This window comes from Cataglyphis hispanica, chromosome 10 (assembly GCF_021464435.1).
Source record: "Cataglyphis hispanica isolate Lineage 1 chromosome 10, ULB_Chis1_1.0, whole genome shotgun sequence".
In the NCBI taxonomy this organism is placed as follows: Eukaryota; Metazoa; Arthropoda; class Insecta; order Hymenoptera; family Formicidae; genus Cataglyphis; species Cataglyphis hispanica.
In genome coordinates this window covers 3,509,823-3,529,320 of record NC_065963.1, presented here as the reverse complement: position 1 = coordinate 3,529,320, position 19,498 = coordinate 3,509,823, and the positions used below count along the sequence as shown (strand labels likewise).

At 38.9% G+C, this 19,498-nt stretch overlaps 1 protein-coding gene across 1 annotated transcript in view; it reads left to right on the top strand.

Annotated features, from left to right (window-relative positions):
- The window catches only part of LOC126852543 (uncharacterized), a 242,805-nt gene that overhangs the window by 77,768 nt on the left and 145,539 nt on the right, over positions 1-19,498 (top strand). Inside the window, exon 4 of the mRNA XM_050597449.1 lies at positions 13,122-13,222. The gene's annotated coding sequence lies outside the window, so the exon portion shown is untranslated. The remainder of the gene's footprint in view (positions 1-13,121; positions 13,223-19,498) is intronic.

Below are 19,498 nucleotides of genomic sequence, written 5' to 3'. Positions count from 1 at the left end.
TCTCAAACAGGTAATTCTCAAACCTAAAGGCTTGAAAGTGATATCGATAAATTTTACTTTAAATGACAAGTTTAACACAAATTTTGTTTATTGTATAAAAAGAACATAGAGTACTAAATAATAATAATAAATAATAAAAATATATGCAATATAATAATTGTATATAGTAATAAATATCTGATCAATTTGTCATTGATGGTCTAAATTATTTGACATTCTCGATGAAAAGCTTCAAGAATATCAATGCCGTTAATAGATGTCGTATCACAGCGTTGTCGAGGCATTCATGATTATGACAGGAGGAAAATCGAATGAAAAGGGAGACGAATTGAAAAGTAGGAAAATCACAAGGCGATAACGAAGGATGCATATGATTATGTCGGTTCTCATATCGAAGGGGTTGACCCAAATATACAATAGCGGGAGAACAAGTTACACGCGCGGTGCTTCGATATATCGATCCTGGTCGGCTTTTCGAGAGGGAATGAAGAAGTCGCGGGGGATCTAGGGCTCTCGTGTTCTTGTATCGCCGAAGCGCGCATCGAAACTCGTGGTAGGCTAACAAAAGGGCCATTGTGTTACCTGTCGACTAAGTTTTCCCTCTTCTTTTCCACGCTCTTAGATGATATATACGCGCCCCTTTTTTTTCGATCGACATTGTGACATGAATACCCGCCTTTGTATAAAACTCTGACTGATCAACTTGACATCGACGCCAACGTTGTGTGCCGTAATTTTATTTCCGTTTGGGTACAAACGGAGGAAAAATGTGGGTCATTGTTGAGATCAAATCATACGTCCGATGATTATTATCAAGTATAAAGAGAAAAAATACGAATTTCTCGCATTTTTTAAGTAAGACGGTTTTTCTTCGCGTGGGTTAATCGCACAGCATTTTCGAAACAACTTTTCTCGTGTATCATGAGATGCCAGTTAATAAATATCACCGCTTTAAGCTGCCAAGTCCCTTATCTGGCGAATGTATTGCGGTTGCCGGAAAGCAGGCGAGAGGTAACGCGTAAATCATATCTTACAAATCGGTCCTCTGCGTATATGTATGAGTATTATTAAGTGGAAGTAACGGCGAGAGATGCCCGCCTATATACACACACGATACGTAAACGCAGGTGTGTGTCGTCGCGCGTGCACACTTATTCGCATAACCGTGGCGATACATCGCAATGGTACATATTGCATGTACCTGCAAGCCGGTATTATGGGCTTGTGTACTTCCTGCGGTACCCGACGTCCCGCGTGAATACGTGAAAGTCTAATGCCGGCATGCTGGCGAGGCATTGTGCGCGCGCGCGGATGCATATACAATACCTAGCAGAAACGCAGGTAACCCGGTGTATATACTTGTGCCGGTGAAGATGCACAGTCACTACTGTCATGCGGGGCTCTCCTTACAACGACGAGTAAAGTACTTCAGAAATGTGTTTATGGTGACAAATATGTAACGATATTTTGCAACGAGATCACGATTTACAGAAGAGCGCCGCTCGAGTTAAGATGCGAAATTGTGCAAGTAATAATAGTGGAATTAGGACGTTAAAATTTCGCTTCATTATATCTCGAATCTCGAATTTTAGAAAAATGCAAAAAAATATATTTATTCGAAGGAATATAAAAATGTTTCTCGTGTGGAAAAGATTTTTTTTTTCTATGCACACACTGTGTGTATTTTGAATGAAGCTGCTCTTTCTTGAATGGGACGATATGCTGAACTTCAATAGTAGATTGATGCGCTATACTGCGCGTGCACTTTGCGAAGCCGTACGTATTTCGGTGATTTTATTTTTCGCCAGGATTGCGTTCAAGATTTGCAAACTTTTACACAAAATGCAAATTTATGCATATTATTTGTTTAGAGCGCAGCCGTTTTGCATTTTGTTTGCCTGTCAAAATTTAAGATGACTTTCCTTTTCCGAGTGACGGTATTGCATAATATTTCTCACCTTTTCGCAGCGTATTATGAAACTTGGATATTTTTTCTTCAATTTTCGCGAATAATTCTAACGATCTTTACGATGTAATTGAAAAAAGGAAACGCGAGAACGCGACGATAAGAAAGGAACAAGAGGCGATTTTTGTGGACTTGTAATTTTATTTATCACAATTGCGTTTACAAACTCAACACAATGTGATAATAAATATAATAAATATTAATTGAAAAATATCAATGCATCGTTGGCAATAAATTGCCATAAGTTTTCATTACACAAGCATATATCTTTCATTGTTTGATGATTTACTGAATATTTAATGACATTTATAAAATTTTACTTCACTTTTGGTTATGATTACGAAATAATCATCAAGAAGATTCTTCTCTCTTATAACTTGTAATGCGTTTTCTGGGAAACATAAGCAGAGGGGAAGTATCCTTTCGTTTCACATACGATCAGAGTGATTCCCGCTATCTCTCCTCCGGTGCTCATCTCGGATTTAACCTATTAAGATTCCGCGGGAGATAGTGACAACGCCCCGACGGCGTCTCATCTTTCTCTTTCTCTCTCTCTCTCTCTCTCTCTCGACGTAATGTCTGATATCGATTATATCACGCGCATTATATCGTGTATATAAAACCGCAGAGCCGCGGGATGGGAGCGCCAAGGGGCTTCGACTCGCGCGGTGCCACGGGAGACTTCGTGACGAGGAGCTATTCCTGGAGTATTTTAGGGTTACAAGTTCGTTAGATTGCGGAGATAGGCCTCCACGGGCTTATTTATGGATCGAATTCGCGAGATTTCCGGGAAAACTCGTTTCCTCCATTCCCCTCTCCTCCCTCGTGTTCGTAGTCACGGTGCGCCGCCCCGTCGATTATGATACGACCGTTCGATCGAGCGCTGGTACGTGATATCACTGACTAACGAATCCAGACTTTAGAAATCGGATTTAGGTGCTGCCGGGTGGACCGCATCAAGTGTATAAATCACGAGCGCGTCTCTCGGAAATCCCGCTAACTCGAGGAGTGACCGCATCGGGAAAACCGCGGGAATTCACTTCAGGGAAAACGTATGTCGTGCATTAAAACAATTACATCTAAACAATCTAAATAATAACGCGCCATCCAGATATTTCATTTCTGTTTCAATGATAAACAGCGTGTTGTGAAATGCGCTTGTTTGAAATGCGCTTATATTAAATCGTGCGCGCGGCGAATTACATAAGTAATACGTAAATGTCGCAAAACGGAAGAGACAGGACTCGGAATTTCGTAATCGGATCGCGCCGATGAATGACAAGGCGTTCGACGACAGTAACAGCTGAGACGCGTAGCGTCAGGACGCGGTTCTCTCATGGCAAATATGCCACCGCCGCCTCGTCGCGAGAGAACCTCTCGTCTCGCCGGTTATGACACGAAGCTCTTGTAGGGTGTATCGTATCAAGCAACAAACCAATCAAGGTGCCACAATGGGATCGACATAGCAGCGGCGGCGGCGGCGGCGGCTGTTGCCTCCGATATCGCTGTAGAATTTTCCTCGGAAACGGTCTTCCTCTACTTGGTGCAGTGCTATACAGAGGACGTTCCTCCCACCGAGCCGTGTCGGGAGAGTTTCGCTAACAATAAACGTCATCTCTCTCGGCAACGACAACGGCGAAGCGCAACTCTACACGTGAAGGAGATCGTCTCCATCGCGCCGAAGAATAGAGAAGCAAATGGTGGCATCGATTTGCCATTTGTCTCGCTCTCGTCGAGCGACATCATCTCCACTCATCCGCTTTCCGCCTTACGTTCCTCCGCGCTATTTACCTTGAAATTTGACGCGCGGAATTTGCGTCACCACGAGCTAAAGTCCGCTTCTCCGGCGGACGATTCTACGCGATAGTATAGCGGACAAAGGTGCTACGGTACGAGCTTGAAGAAACGTTCGTATTTCTGACATTTCACAGCTCAAGGCGTCGCTCGAGGATATCGACATCATCTTTTGCAAACAATCGATTGTATCAATCGATCGAAATTATGTCGAATTTTTATCCGTTTATTACGAGAGATAAATCTTGCGCTCCTCAAGGCCGGGCAACCTGCAAGCTTAACGTGTTACCGTGAAGTAATTTCTGCACAAAATAATTTTAGTATTAAGCTCACGACGCTAGTTTACGGCGTTGTTAAAGCGTACGAAGCGAAGATTATCAAGAGTTTCGAAAGAACCGCGATGATCGTCACGGAACGTCCGAGAACGTGGATTTATCGCACTTAACGTTAGGCACGCAGCGAGCGGATCGGACAGAAAAGTCAAGGGACTCTCGTTATCGCGGTCGTTACCAAGATAATATCGTCTCGTTGTAGTACGAAGCACTGTACGCCCGCGACATTCGCCAAGTGAGCCTGCATGCAACGCTACGACTACGTGGTTACACAATGGTGACCTAGCTGTAAACCCGCTAACGAGGACGTACTTCGACACCTGGCGGTAGTTTACTTTGTCAGTGTACTCTTGGACTATATAAGCGAGGAATAACGAGGGATAACTGTTATTAGATGTAGTTACTCCATCTATCGCGTTAACGGTAACGCCTCGCGCCCCCGGCTTATACGAGTAACGTAAATTCGAAATACACATAGTACGTTTGAGTTATGCCCGAACGATTATGCTTTCGGATTGACGTTCGTTATACAAGAACTTGTTTATTCGCCGTCGCATTTCGTGTATAGATTGTGTCGGTCCCTTTCAAAAATTGAAATAACATTTGTCATGTCAAAATTTAATTGATACAATGGATTCTCTGTAAAAATTTAACATTAAGTATAATTTAAATAATTTAAAAAATTTAATATTAAGTATAGTTTGAAAAATAGGATCCTCTTAAAATGTGTGTTTACGTAAAAAAAAAAAAATTAAAAGATAAAATTGCCTTTTCTCTCTATTACTTGCACGTCTCCCTCGAATTTAATTTATTAAAAATTATTGATACAGAAGCAACTTTTTTTTAACTCATTGCCGACGCACTCATGTTTCTCATTGGCGTATATTTGAATTTTTGTTTATTTGAATAAATATTCCGTTTGTTTGAATAATTCGAGAGCGGGATGCGTTCATGCGCCCCGTGAGCTAAACGCGCTATGCATAAGTATTCACGTCGATAAAGCGGGCTCGCATGCGCTGCGTGTTTTGAGAGCGTTGTCGCTCCACAATCGCGGTTAATTACTACCCATATTCATGCACACGATACACGTTTCTTAGTCGCGAGGGTAGGCTGCACGGGATGCCTACTAATCCGGCACGCAGATGGGACTGTGATTCGTTAGTTGTTCCGAACACGTACATTAAATTAACACTGAGCTTAATTAAATCGCCAACATAAACAATCATCGTTGCATTTTGAGTGCAACGCCATGCGCGACGCTAGCAGGTTTTAGAAATAGCAGAAAAAATATTCCCCAAGCTTTCTCTTTCTCTCTTTTCCTTTTTTTTTTTTGTGCATGCTATTATTACATTGTGCAGAATACTTGTGCCGAAAGCTTTCATTTTTCAGATGGATCTGGGAGTTGAATTTTCCGTAGCAAATATTAGAAACTCGCAGTATTTATCACACTATTTTAATTTATGACACACATACTAATAACTGAACTGCTTGAAGTGAATAAAAAAGTATTCATCAGTATTCAATGAGAAATATAAGATTTCCCGTATTTTATATATTTAAATTATTAAAGGCCGTCTCATATAATTTCAGGTATGATAATTCTTTTTGTTAATCAAATGGGCATTGTTTTTGATGTGAATACACACCTTATCACGATGGCTTTAAGATTAAAAATAAATTAATTTGAAAAAGTAGTCAGAAGAATATATAACAACGTGATACCGCTTCGGTCTCACATAACGAGGATCTGTATGATGATCCTTTTCAAGACACGAGCTCGACAAAGTGGAGAGAAAAAAAGAGAGAGTGAGAGAGAGAGAGAGAGAGAGAGAGAGAGAGAAGGTGGATTTTCCCCTATGGTTTTTTCCTAACGGGAAATATTATGACTTTGACATTTCCAATACGTCCGAGCTGCCGGTATGGCGAGCACAGTAATGACATTTGACCGTGAAATATAATACTCGTATAAACCGGATCGACGGTAGTTCCCTTTCAGCGATCATAAATCCGAGCCGGGCGAGTGCTTTCGCGAAGTGAATACCTTCCTGTGATGGGAGCATCATCCTCACCAACGCGACGCCATGTGCAACACAATTTTATACACACGATACAGTAACGGGCTTGGCGAAATCGTAAACAACAATATCAGGCGTCAAGGAATTAATGACGTAAGATCGTTTAGCTCTGCTCATCGTTTCGCGTTAAAATTTTACATGCACATTGGCCGCTATCGTCCAAGTACAATATCATTAAGTGCTTCGTGTCGTCTTAATTATAACGCTTTAATTGATTGTCGATGCTGCCGGCGAGTATAACTGATGTTTACGCTTGTAAACATTAGTCGACAGTCGGTCGCTTGTCATTTCGATTTCTATTAAAAATCACGTTTCGATTAATTAATTGTAATTAATTCGATTGAATTGTCGTAGAAGAATTTCTGCGAAAAAGGATCGTATCGCTACGTGAAAAATTCCTACACGCCGTTGCTTCCTGTAAGTTTTTCCTCACTTACCGTTTCGCGAGTCGTCCATTATTGTCATTTGTCATGTCTAAAAAGGGTACACCTATAATGTATTTCGAGATAAGAGCGACGACCTATTTTCTCATACATGTTTCGTAAAATATAGTTCTATGTGTGTAGAGCTTACATTTACTTTTTGAGTGTAATCTAAGGTGCAAAATGTTCCCCAGGTGCGCCGTACACGGTGCATGTGCACTTATTCGAGATACGCTATCAGTAATACGGTGCAATCTCCATGGTGCTATATATTTCTTGCGAAATTTTCTGCGATTGTTCCGGATTCACATGGATTGTTTGCCTTTCGATTGTTAACGTACAAAATCTTGGGTAATCCGTATCTTTTTATCTCTATATCGCGAAATATAATTGCTAAGATAAAACCATTAACAATGTGTACATTTATGCTTAGCGATTCGTCGGTCTTTAATATCATTGTATTTTTTTCTTTTTTTTTATGGATTAGTCAAATATTACCATTTTTCTTGATTTATTAAATATAAAATATAAATATAAAATAAAAATGTTATTGATTGACGGGATATTCTTATGCGATCGTTATATTTTTATGGCGCAGGGAATGTAAAGGCGTTTGGCTTTACAAACGATTTTGATTTGGTGTCGCTTACGCGATATCTGGATTTGATCTTGGATGATACATATGGCTTCTCGTACGACGTAAAACACATATGACGTACAAATTGGTCATCACGTATCTGTACGAAGTACGACGGCCGAGTTGCATAGTCGATACTATATCTATGACATAACAATTTTAGAATCGGCACTAGTGCTGACTACCAAAACAATGACAAGAGTTATTTCCTGTCTGACAGGTGTCGGTAAAACGTCGATTGCGTTTTGTTTTTCCTCTTTTTTTTTTTTTAATATCGTTCGCTACAAAAGCAGGCAATTGGACGGACACGATGTGTAACATGGCAGATCGAGAACCGAATATGTCTGCAGGGATAGGCGATGCCGGGCGTTATTTTGCGTATCAAAATTTTGGAGATGTGATGAAAGAACTGATGACGTAAAAAATTAATGACGTTAATTCTTCTCACGTAAAATGGTCGAATAGAAATTAAACGTATGAATATATATTTCAGTATAAAAATTAATATTCTTGTCGCAAAAAAATAAAAATTGCGCTACAATAATTCTTGTACACATTAAAAATTTTATAACGATCTATAGATGAAGATCAAAATGCCTTTACCGATTTAAAATGCGCTACGTCTCGCATCCAAGGCGTTTCCTTATCAAATCCGCAAAATTCCCGCGGTCGTACCATCACGTAAAAGACGCGAGCGTGTCGTAAATGCGCTCGCGTGCGATATAGAAAATTTTATCTCCAGCAGATATCAATTATTACGCACGCTTCTCCTCGCCGTGGTCAAGATGTATCGGCCTTTATCTCGCTCACAGCTTAACAGCTTCCGCGACTAGTTTCCTCTGAGCCGCTGTACGAACAGAAACTCGTAAAACCGATCATATCGGTCACCGTAAAAGCTGTCTCAATCGTCAAGCCGATCCGGAAGAGCACAATTACAATTGCCGCCGGTTGTGAAAATGAGAGCAAAAGAGTGGCCCAGATTAGTGTACAAAAAAATGACTTTTATTTTTTCATTCTTTGCCCTGCACGCGCGTTCAACCAAGAACGAGAAAAGAGCCGATCGGAAATTTAAAAAAAGTTGATTGACTTATCAGCGTTGTATTGAATGAACCTTTTCATTGAGCTTTTTCTCTTTCTTTGTCTGTCGTATATTTTTATTATCTATGTAGCCGTCATTTTTATTCGCTATCACATGTCACGCATGTCATTAGACATTTTCTGCACGAACGAAACGTTTTATCTTATCTTGTTTCCATTTTTTTTCTTTCTCCTGCACCTCGACAGAAAGTGTCGCGTTGGCAATTATAACTCCCAGACTTCGTCTTGAGTCTCTATTTTCTAGACGAAGCTCGCGTTACCGTCATCCAGCGAATTTCTCTCCTCTTTCCACGGTATATAATACTTAGGTTACATTTTCGGTATTTTATTTCTTTTTCGCTGTCACTTTCGCGTAAAATAGAAAACGACGCTTAAGAATCGAGATGAAATGAGAAGGAAAATAAAAGTTAACTGCACGAATGGAGAAACGTTCTGTTCTACAAAGAGTATGCATCTCAAAACGGAAAAATTAATTACTTTCGTGACTGGTTTTCCATCACATTTTTCTACGTACATTTTATTGTAGAAATTATTTAATGGAAAAATTATAACAAAAATCACAGTGTAAATAATATTTTCAGGTCCTTATCTCTGATTTTGTCTAAAATAAAATATTTTTTTTTTGTGTAGACATTTCAAGGAAATAAATCCCCAAACGCAACATAATATATTTTTCTCTCGTCCATTTATTTACATTATATATAGGAAAAATGTGCCTTGTATAATTTAATGTTATTATTATTAGAGCGCTGGACTTGATGATAATGATGCTTTTGTTTTTATAAACTTCTAGTACGATGTTTTACTGATGAATATATATATGTATATAATGTTTGTGTGTGTGCCTTGTACATTTATACTTAAAATATATTTATAAATCTATTTAATATTTAATTTATATAAGTATATTTAAAATATATGTGTAATATTTATAATTAAGGTGTCCAAAAACCTCGCAATTTCTGGCAAAACAGTCTGACATTTGTCGTGGAAAATGGTGGCACCGAGGTTAACACTCGAAAGGTTAAAGTACGCGTTTCTATTTCCATTCGTGTCTCTCCCTTTTTTTCTCTTTCCATCTTTTTTCTCTTTAATTAAATATTACGCGTTATTGCGCATCATTTAAATTCAATCGCACGTGGCGAGATAAAGAGGCGCTCTTACAATTGAAATCAGTGCGATACACGTTTTTATTTCGACGTGCAAATCGTCCCAAGTGCTGGTAGAATTTCTAGCTGAATCCATCAAGCGCGGATAACTACTTGTGCATCTGATATTTCAAGCACTTTGTTAATCGAAATGTTTGATCTCTCTGGGGAGTACTTGTTTTTTGTATGTTACGCGATCGTTTTCCCATAGTGCTCTCGACTCCGTGGGTCTGCTGTTTTTTTGCGCGCGTGAAACATACACTCCTGTATTGATGAATTCAATATGCCATCCGTTCTATCAGACTGTTAACTTTCCGCGGATACCTCCGGCTTGGAACGGCCGGTATCGAGTAACCTCCGCCAGTTTTCTTCGCGTTTGACATTGCCTTAGGCATTTCATTAACGAAATCCTCCCATTGTCTTCGACGAATGTGGGATGCTAATTAAGAATGCGACTTGACTGAAGCAAGTAACGTAATATGGCTCAAGCTCGGTGACGTTTTTTAAATCGATTCTTCTCGACATAAAACAAGTTTTTAAGAACGTTGCGTTGCATTACATCTTTAATGGACTGTTGATTTCGAGATTGATGTATGTCGTAAACCGAAGTTACTTTACGACAGGGTGAATGTACTCTCTTAATACGGCATATCTTTTTAATCGCACTGATACTGTGTATACACATATGCAATTTATTACTATTTTATTACCTGGCAGAGTACTCAGTAGAAATAGAATTTTATATAGATATGAATATAGCACTTAACGAAATATATGATGTGTCATAAAAAACTATCCGATCTCACATAGTAATATCGGATTTCGGGAACATCTGAAAAGGGCGATATTTTTTTATATCGATATCGGATACGAATTTATCGATTTTGAATCCGTTTTTTTTTTTTTTTTACAAATAATATTATTTCGATGTTTGTGTACGAGCTCGTAAAGAATCGAATGCAAACATATCGTCAGCGTGCTGCGTTTTTGTTATTTTTTTCGTGTTATTTTTCTCGTTCGTTGAATTTAACGTAAATATTTTTTGTAACTACGCACCGCGCAACCGGCATGAGTTTTGTTCTTTAATTATTATTGGTTCAGACGCGTCGTTTCTGTTTCGCGGTACAACAAGGATAAAATTACGGAATCCCTGGGATAAAAGTTTTTGCGACGCAAATTTGCAGCGATTTTCTGCGGCTAACGGTGCCGTTTTCAGCATCAATCTAAACGTAATTTTTCTATGTTTCTTTGTAACAAAAAAGGAATATTATTTTTGTCTAATAAAATTATTAAATTTGGAAAATAATTTTCTGACAAGTATTGTATTTAAAAAAAAATTTTTTTTTTAATTCCTAATGATTTGGATTTTTTTTTTTTTTGTAAATGTAGTAAAAAATAATTTTTGATTTGTGAGCAAGTGTGTTAAATAAAATGTTGTTTGTATGAGAGGAGTACTTTAATCTTTCTTAAACGCGAACAATAAAGGATTTTCAGAATTATTTGCGCAAGAAAACTATTTTCGATAAAGCAAGCACAGAAAACGGACGTGAGATGCGCGAATATATATTGACGTTGAAGATTTCCTTCAGGATATATTAGTCGTAAACTGAAATTGTCGCGTCAAATATATTGCACTATTTATTCCTATCACCGGTCTCTCAATTCCTTTTCGCCGATCCGCGGGTTCGTCTTCCTCATAAATTCTGTGACGGCCGAGAAACTGAATGTTATTCGTATGAATATCGCGTCTACGCGTCTACGCCGTTGCAAGGGATTCTCTCATAAAAGGAATACGCCGCCTCATCGGTAGTTCGCTCTAGAAAAATGCTCCTCCCTCAGACTGCGTAAACATAAAAATTACGAAGTCAGTGGAAGACAATTTTATAAAAATTCGTCACGGCACATCGGAATTTCTCTCCAGAAAACACAAATTTCGTTTATTGACACTTATAAAAACAGATTCTAGATTAATTTAATTCACGATATTTAGAATGAGTGTTAGAATGTCATATATTTTTTTAATATAATTTTTATACTTTGACTATGACAATTAAAAGCTACCATTATTTCGGATTACTCTGCAATTTATTTATTTTTATAATATAAACACAATTATATGCTAAATATAACATGACTTATAAAAGGGAACAAAACTATATTAAGTATACAAAACTGCGATTTCGGAGATGCGATTGGTATTCACGAATATCCCGAGAATTTGCGGTGGAAAAGTATTGCTCGTAAATTCTGGCCGAGCATTTCGCCACTTATTCTCGTGAGACGGCTTTGCACCTTCCTCCATTCAGAATTCCGCTCAACTTTCTTCGTTTTAGGACACTCAAGTAAAGGAACATGAATGAGTAAACTTTGCCGAACATTTACGTGCGAGTACTACCATTTTTTCTTTCAGAAATCATATCTTGGTATCCTGTCACTTAGCATAAGATCGTACATTTTATGCGCTTTGAAAATCTTCATTTTTTTATTTCTTTTTTATTGGACAGCGATATTATAATATTATTAACATCTTTTTTACTCTTTTTAATCTATTTTTGACTATTCTTTCATTAACTATCGAAATATGTTGAATAGATCATCTCTTTATTTATTATATATCAAATAAATGCAATGAGAAATGATCGATTCATCGACGAAATTGCAGACTTTCAGCGCGCGATGTCGTTTTGTAACGATAAAATAATTATATGAAGAATGCGCGGAATCGGAGGAGGAAGACGATCACGCGGAATTCTCGTTTAAGACTTCCCTCAGGATTTGCGCATTCGCAAACTTCGGTCGCCGACTTGACGCTCGACTATTTATTCCCGCTGCTTTACGACTCGCTTCTTCCACTTCGTTATTCGCCCACCTTATCGGGCCGTTTCTTCCCCCTCCCCCTTTCCCTCCCCCAGCGACGCAAAAGACTCGCACTCTACAGAATGATTATTTATCCAAACGTTCCCTTCTTCGGCGATTTTACACGGCTTTATAAACGCGAGCGAGAGGAGTAAAATCCAGACGTTATCTCTATTTCTCTCTCTCTCTCTCTCTCTCTCTCTCCCCCCCCCTCCCTCCTTCTATCCTTCTTTCTGCACAAGTATCGATTTTAATTTCAGCAGAGTACACGCCGTCGCGACGTCGCGCGAAGAATCTTGCGAGTATTCCTGCAAAGTTTGCGTGAACGAGATTGTCGATATTCGACGGACTCATGAATAACCGTCCAAGCTCGTTCCTTTCCTCGAAAATGCGTTTCGCCTCGATTCGCCAGAGTCGCCAAGTTGAAAGCCCCCCCTCCCCCCCCTCCCCCTCGAGTTTTATTTTACCCCTTACCTCCTCTCTATGCACGCGTGAAATTATCGGGATAACAGAATCGCGAGCGCGATTCAAATTTCTCTGGTATATTAACCGAATAGTGATCATCGGATGTTTGTACTTTGAAAGGATGAAGGTATAATGATTACTCGTTCGCGGTTATGCATCCAATTTGTGGTTTTGCTATGCGTAGGCATGCACGTGTACGTGTTTCATATCATTTTGATGCGTGAATATTTAATCCTTTCAGAGAGGAATAATAGATTTTCGTTAACTTTATCGCGTGAAATTTAACGTGATATCGTTGACTCCTCTAATCATTTTTATTTCGTTGCAGGGGAATCGAGGCAGAAGGCTGAGAGGCTGAGAAGAGGCGCATCATCGACGGAATACGAAGTCGGGATAAATAGGATGATCAAATAACCGCTGGATAAAGACGTAAGCGATTATGCATGTTTGACTGGACTTTGCATGATTTATTACAGGTACAAAGCTCGACGTGTAATTACATAACTCTGCATTAAATGTCATAAGCGTAATTACGTTTTCCGATAGCTATGCATGAAAATCGAGCATAAATTGAAACATAGATATTTAATCGGTACGATCTATGCGTTTTCATCGCAGCCCACTAATTACGCTGGCACATTTTGAATTACATTTAATGGTACCAATTCCCCCGTCGAATTTGTAATTTAGAATCGGGGCCTCTACAAAGATAATACTTATTGGTTTAATAAAATATATAAGTTATCGAGCTGATAGATCTAAATTGTAGAACGAAATTTACAAAATATTTACGAATTCACGCTCGTGCAATAATTGAAAAAAATTTTTTGAAATATAAATTATAGCATTTTTTCAATTAATATGTGCATATTGACAAAACTTTGTTAAGCTTTGTTAAACTTCGGTGCATTTAACGAATAAAATCATGACATTCCGAAATTTAAATTTTGCGGAGCCGCTCTAAAGGATTGCAGCAACTATAGTGCAACGGCATGTACAACGGACAATCTTTGCGCGCTATGCGTGGAATACATTTGCAACACGTAGGACGCAAGGTGTGTGGTTTAAACTTGCAAGCGTACTCCGGATATATATCGCGGACTACAAAAGTCGTGGGAAATCTTCGCCAGGCGAGACCGAACGTGATATCCGAAGTCACTCACGAATTCATAGGATATTTTTTCGCTCCCGCCCGATTCCTCATCTCGCACGCTCCCACTGTCTTCCACTTTCCATCGTTATATATGTAACCGCTCTTCCCTTCCTTTATTTCCACCTTCTTTGTTGGCGCGACTTATTCGCGCTCACGTGCGCCGATTTGGTAATGTTTCCGAAGATTTTCCAAGCATCCTCCTTTCCTATCCGCTATAAATTTCACGGCAATCAGCTGTAAACTCTTTCGCACGACTTTACTTTCTCCAGCCACTTTTTCGCCGTGACTGATATCCGAAAATATTTTTTTATCAGAAACCATATAACCGATTTGATCTTTCTTCCGGAATATATTTTTCTCATGTTTCAAGTTTACGTTTTTATTCTGATTAATTGATACAATAACTTGTTAAAACACATTTTTATTACATTCACAAAAATGCATTAACGATGTAAAAAGAAGAGATCATAAATCGAAATGAAAAGATATTAATCGTGGATACGTGAATGTATCGCGTAGATACCCGTATCAGTATTTCCTTGCCTCGCATAGTATTGCTTTCGTACACATTGTTGCTCCGTAAATTTATTCCGCAAAATGTTCGACATTCGTAAAAGTGCATTACGGAAATTGTGGAACGTTGCATTTGTGCAACTTATATCGGTATACCGGATTTATCGCTTGCGTATGTACTGCGAATAGCGCGAGTCAACAATGTAGGAAGTCTTGTAGAAATAACTCCGCGGAATGGATGGTCGCGAGCAATCGAAAGTATCCTATTCTCGATTTGGCTACGATTCCGCGAAATCTCTCGAGCGTGATAATAATGCCCGAACTACCTTAATGGTAGTTACATCTGAGAGGGATAATCGTCTTGGTGACCCAGTTTGCAAACGCATTTGTCGCTTCGCAGAGAGATACGGAAAGAGAAAGAGAGAGAAAGAGAGAGAGAAAGAAAGAAAGAAAAAAAAAAAAAAGAAAGATAGAGCAGATGTATGAAGCGTTGCACACGTGCTTGCAGCTCGAGCGTAAGGCGTTTGCGCGTTTTGAAGCAGTCTTTTAATAGCCACTCTGTCGCGGTGCTCTAACTTTCGAGCGTTTTACTTGAAATTCTGAAGCGCAAGTTCTCCTACTTAATCCAAGTATAATAACACGAATTCTCCGCGCTGACATAATCGAAACGTAAGAACTCTGCGTGCACGAGTATCTCGTATGTATTGGCGAATAACAAGAAACTGCATCGGGTCATCTGCATTCGCAATCTAAACAATATTAATTTAATAATTATTTTAATTTCGCGGAGTAAACATAATGGTTTTGACATAGAGCAATAATAAATTACGGCACAGTTGCATGAATTTTAAAGATTTTTCAATTTGTATTTTCCAGCGTAATTATTATTTATTTCGAGGCTCTCTCTTTCTCTTTCGAGAACGATCAATAACTGCGAACGGATACGAACGATATTACAGATAAGGCGGGCAGAACGAGCTCGACTGCGAGCTCTCGCATTTTTTCAATTACCGGATCGCGAAAGATCGCGCAGCGGTTAACGACGACTTCTGTCCGTCGAATTCTCCTTCGTCGCGATGCGGAAAGGTACGCGGAAGCGGCATTACACTGCAGCAGCTGCCGCGTACTTCCACGACGACGTCGACGACGATGGATTTTGACTGCACTTCGGTGTCAAAGACGCAATAAACTCCTCGGCGTCGTCGAGATGTTCAAGTGCCTCCGGAGTTCTACGAATGCTTCCTGGAGAGCCAGGCAGCAGCCTTGCAATGACCTAGTTCAAATAAAAACATACTAGATATACCGCATAAAATGATCAGCGAACGTGACTTTACACCGGGGCAAGCTCCCTTACGGGATTAATATCTATCGAAACTTGTTAGAAGGTTACGATCTCGACGTCGCGCTGCTTGCTTATTGATCGCGTTTCCCTGAAATAAAAGTAAAGTATAATATCGCGCGATAATTAAATTTCTAAATGCGACACGACGTATTAAATATTTTGAAAGATTTATTCCTCATGTTTTTTACTTTCCGTACTATACATTTTGCAAGAGAGGGGAGAGATAAAATTCTGATAAAATATTCACATATTTCGCGACAGTAGGACGCATTGTATACTTTGGACAGTATGCATAAACAGTGATCTCGGTAGGTCAAACATTTTTCTTTCCGTCACTCTTTGCTGTCTTTCGTTTTTTATCGTTTTTCGTATTTTGTCTTGTTTCTACATCCTCGGCTTGTTCCCTTTATCCCAGCATACTGTAGCATCCGCGCGGATGCAAGAGTAATTATGTCATCCGGTTTGCATTTTAAAGAAGCAGTGGGAGTTCTGGCGGCTAACGACGTGTACATTTTGGAATGGAAAACACATTTAAGGAGACGATAATTATTGCCAGTTTATTCACGCAGGAGAATACTTATTCAAAAACTACTCTATTTTTTATATAACTATATATATATATATATACATATACACAAACATAAAATAAATATATAAACATAAAAATAAATATTTAAATAAACATATACATAAATTATATATTTTTAGCGATAAAAGCTTTTTAAATAAATATCAGAATGTGCTCTCTCTACACACAAATTAATGAAATTCATTCAAAATTTGCCTTGAAAGTGCGCTCTTTTTACGCGATTTAAAATTTTCATAAACTTACACTGAGAGACCATGCTATCCTTTTTCTTTTCGACCTGTATCCATCTGTTTCTTGAGTACGGAAGTATATTTTGCTTCGTGTACTTAACATCTGCGCATCGTGACTATTGCGGTGTCGAATTTCACTCACCACCTCTAGTGTAGACGATGCTCTCGAAACGTGCGCCCAGACTACATAGGATTTACGCGCGAGCATCTGCCACCGCGTTATCGGCTCGTATTACGTGCCTCCCTTTATTACGAGAGGCATTAATGCTCCCGATGATCCCTGCGCGTTTTCGGAGCTGGGAAAAACAATAGGTAATTCCCGGGACACTTGTCCGCTCGCTCGCTCTGCTACCTGTCCATTGTTCCCGCAGATCGGTCGACAGGTAGTAGAAACGGAACGAAGAGAGTACGAGCACGAGCACGTGGAGTGAAAAGCGGAAACTGTGTATGAACGTATCGTTGTGCCCTAAAAAAATTGGCGCGCTTTTTTATTAACAGCCATTATTATCATCAAAACTATCGATATAAAAGAGCGGATAAAACGTGGAAGGGGGCGGCGTTGAATTGGCGGGTTGGTACTAGATAGGGGCAGAGCTTTCGGAGAGTAAATAACGTCTAACGATAGATTCGAATCTTCGCGCGCGTTTCTGCGTCGCCGTCATCGATAGTGTCTTTATCGGCACCATTACGATCGGTTTGCCGTTATCCAACTTTCCCGAAATCAGGCAAAGCCTCGCCAGCGTCGAAAGTACTTCCAGGTCCTTCGTCTCTCTTTTCTCTCTCCTTCTCTCCTTCTTGTTTAGAGTTCTATTCTTTTTTTATGATTCTCCGTTCCGTTTTTAAATCTTTCGTTTCTGCCGATATTATAAAAAAAGGATAAAAAAAGAGGTGGTCTTTCCTTAAAACCAATATCAATTCGAATCACTGCGGTCACTTCTGGTGATTTCGCGCGATGCGCCAGGCGACAGATTCATCGCGCGACACTGCAGATTAGCCCATTCTGCGGCGACACGTAATGAGAGTGGGTAGTTTCGAACCGCATGGTGAACCTGAGTGCGCCAAATTTGGCCGTGCGGGTTGCAGTCCTCGTCAGCGTCATAAGCTACATCAACCGTTACGCTGCAGCATGTTAGTTACTAATGGCTGTTGCCATCAGACGCGACACACTTTGATTCCGAAGAAACTATGCCAAGCATCGTAGAGTTCCGAATTTCCGTGGATGTCAATTTCAATGTAATGAGTAAGTAGAAAATGATCTAGAATGATGTTCCTTTTTTTCGTAGCCAATTTATTTTTGAACGTGATTTATTACGCCTTTAACTGTCATATGAGCTTTGAAATTGTCGAAAAAAAAATTATACAATTTTATTTTTGATGTCTTAAAAGAGATAGAATTCTGCCATCGTATATAAATTGTATTTTTATATACATGCCATAGCTTTAACTTTGACATTCCAAGATCGTAATTTGCGGAAACGTCGTATAAAAAAAGTAGCATCCTCTGCTGAGAATTTTATTTCTTTTTTTTTTTTTGAGCACAATGGCAAGTACTAGATTTATTCATTTAAACGCACAGCGACTAATTAGCGCTCCATTATTCGCGGTTTTCGTTGAGCTGTTATCACGCCGCATAATTAGATGCTTCTCTAAATACCACGTTGTTACATTTCTCACATGTGCGCACACATGATGCACGCCGTATATTCGCTGATATCGCAGCGCAAGAAGATTCATCTAAATAAACATTCGAATTATCGCGAATGTCTAATGAATCGTGCATTAGACTACGTTTTTCATGTACATATAATAATAATAATAGTACAAATAGTGTAGCAATGATATAGTAATTGTATAAAATTAATAGAATCCATGTGTCTGAGACTGTCTTTCAGCACTTGTTAATCGGATGATTATAATATTGCGTATATTTATCTGAGAATACGATTTTTATTTGATTTTAAGGCCTATTAGGAAACCTATTAGAGGGATTATATATCGAGAGATAAAAAAAAAGAAAAAAACCGTGTCTGCACGCAAACTTTCCCGAATGACAGAGCTACTTCCCATTATCGGAGAATAATGCCGGCGATCCTCGTGACCGAGCATCGGATTCGCATTCAAATTCGGAAGGCCATTTTCGCGGGATGAATGGTTTTCCGTGAAAGCCGCAAATCCCGTCTTTTTCGTGCGATCGTACGGAATCGACCGTAATGATTCGCTTACCGTGATACGTCTTTACTAACGCGAACCGTGCAAAAAACTAAACTCCTCGAATTATTTATTGATTATTGTATTAAGTTACATATCGTTCAACTCGTCGATAATTTCGGCCAATTATTATCGGAGACAATCCCTCCAATCGTGTAAAATTAATGCTGATATCACTCGCTTATGTTTTGCCGATGCGTATTTAGCGTGACCGATGATGCGTGCATGCGAAAACAAACCTAGTAAGCCTGCACTCGCTAATTATATTACCCGATAGGATGCTTCGTGGAAGGCAATGTTTGTATTGGGAGAATTTCACTGTCAATAATTATGATAATGTATTCGCTATATTTGATCATAAGTCGTTACGATCGGTGACAGCGATCTCGATTTCATTATTTGAAAAATTAAAATGTAAATCAATCAATGATTAATTTATATTATTATTTCATACATTATTATTATTTTATTAATTAGAATAGAACAGAATAAAGGGAAAGAGAATAATTAATATAATCATGATGGAAATGAATGAGTAACTAAAATATATGAGCACTTTTAAAAAGTTTATTTTCATTAATTATCATATTTTTTCGTTAATTATCAAGTACATAGTGTCACATGTATATGCATAATTCTGTTACGGCGACACTTTTTCTGCTTTTTTGCC